The sequence below is a fragment of the Limanda limanda genome, chromosome 14 (assembly GCF_963576545.1).
Source record: "Limanda limanda chromosome 14, fLimLim1.1, whole genome shotgun sequence".
Classification (NCBI taxonomy): domain Eukaryota; kingdom Metazoa; phylum Chordata; class Actinopteri; order Pleuronectiformes; family Pleuronectidae; genus Limanda; species Limanda limanda.
The window spans coordinates 13,306,638-13,309,142 of NC_083649.1; positions in this window are offsets into that span (position 1 = coordinate 13,306,638).

The window sequence follows — 2,505 nt, forward strand, 5'->3', positions numbered from 1 at the left end:
GCTTCATTCTGTTAAAAAACAAAGTCATTCCACATGTTGCGGCACAAGTTGTTGTTGTCGTCTCTTATGTCCAGACGTCATCCTCCACTGAATCAACCTGTGTTCTTCAAAGATATGAATTTAAATGTCAACAAGCTCGTCTGACATTTTGAGGAATCGCACACAGGCCAAACTGGTGGACACGGTCCCAGGAAGAGCGATAACCTGCATTTACAGATTCTGCATTCCCAGAACAGACAACTAGCCAAAAGACAGAAAGAGAAAAAATGGATAGAGTTTTTCTGTTCTCACCCGAACTGTGTTTCTAGCATCTATAGCACTATACCTAGAGTATAGTAGTGTTCCAAGACATGAGGGAACTGTTAGCCACATTCATTTTGTGGGTTAGTGTATGACTAACACATCAACTGTGTCGTTTTTTGTCACTGTCTTGAAGTTGTTATTTAATGTTGCTGGATTCTCACGGATTTTTCTCTTGACATACCTGAAAATATACTATTTGACAAAATGAACATATATGTTCTCTGAAAGGAAATTCACATTTTCTGAAGAACAAATTGTTGAAATTGTTTCGGGAAACATCTTTTCTGCGATGTCCGAATACATCTGGATGAAAAGGGCTCATGTTTTTTTCATGCAGGCTTGTGTGTGTGTGGGCAGTTGCGCAAATGTGAGACCAGAGAGGATGATGGGACATGTGCGACACATCAATGAGGTCTAACAGAGGCACAGCACAACTTGTAAACTAAAACATAAAGTCCAGCCATGGTATTTGGATTTACCATAAAACTTTACTGGATCTTTAACATCTTTGGTTATTCTTGAAATGTGCTCCCACAGTTTGATCAAGGCATTGCTCCATCATAATAGGCTCGGCCACATGCTTTTTTTAATACAAGAAGACGTTTTTATTAAAACAGAAAAAAAAGAAAAAGAAATTAAATGTGTTGTGTAGTGTCAGGAGAGACAAAAATAATTTTAGGCGCCAAACATTTCAAAATGAAGACCAGAGCTATAAAAAAAAAACATCAAACTATTAGCTGAAACAAATTTACAATTTTAAAGGTCTCATATCTTTATATTGAGGGAGACCTGCAGATAATTAGGCTCATGCAGGTAGAAACCTGCTGAGTATAAGGATCATAAGTTTTCAAAGTTACAAACTAACAACTTTAGCAGGAACCCTGGGACGATTTTTAATCTAAACCTGTTTATATCAGTATTTTTACTGGTTTTAATCACCTGGTCAGTTTGTTGTGGAGATAATTAACACAGGTGATTTGTCTCCCCTGTACGATACAATAACTTTGAGGAAGTTCTTTTCCTGAAAATCAAAAAGCATCAAACATGAAAAATCCATGCTGTGTTCACTATAGTATGGCATGTTAGGACACAAGCATTGGTTTAAAAAAACAGGGATATAGTTCATATTGGATGAGTCTGCATTTCACAATTTACACCCAAATCCAGTGTAGGAAGAAATGTGTCTTTTCACTCAGTTTAATCTACCGCGACCACAAACCTTCAACAACATCACAGACATTTCAGAAAGTGAAGTTGGAAAGGTTAATCTCTGAATGTGATCTAATGTTTTACAGAATCGCCCCAACATGTTTTGATAGGGTTCTTGCGTCATCAATACTGTTCCCTTCAGAAGTGTGCGTACAATGTAAATGTTATTTTGGCAGAAGGAGCAGAGGAAATATTTCCCCTCTTGGCCTCCTCTCTGTGGTCTCCTGTGATAATCGTGCTGATAGCTTCCTTTGTGCCTGTGAAGGTTGAAAACTGTCCACGTTTGAAGTCTGTGGATGCAAATCCTTGGAGGAGCTCCCTCCAACTTTGAATCTCAAATGGATTTTTACATTTTAAACAAATTATGGTATTTACATCAAACCAGACACACGCAAACACAGATGGTTCAGTAAATTTTTTAAACCTTTTTGTTTGTTTCAAAAAGAAAAGTTAAATGAAAAAGAATCACATGTACATTTAAAACTTTTTAAACAATTTGAATAATGGAGAGATGTTCAAGTGGAACTTAGACAGTCCCACTAAAAATCACAGTGAAAAATAAATTAGACAACATTTTATGGCCAGTTCCAAACTGAAGGGCTGTTGTAGATAGTAAATTGTGATTCGAGAATTAAGGATTTGTTAACTATGCTCCAGAGTTGTGGAACATACTGCCGCTAGATATCAGAGGAGCAAGTTTAGTGAATGTCGTGTAAAGAAAACTTAAAACTTTTCTCTTTGATCAGGCTTCAACTAGATCTTGCTCTTGCCCAAACTCCTGCATAGATCTCTAATTTAATTTTCTTTTAAATGTCATTCTAACATGTTCTTGTGTTTCTTAAAATCTGTTCTCTTCTTATTTTGAATTACATTTGACCATGTTTTAATTTTCCCTTTATATTGTATGTAAAGTACATTGAGCTGCATTTCTTATGTATGAAATCAAGATATTTTATTATTATTATCATTATCATATCATTTGATCTTACAAGT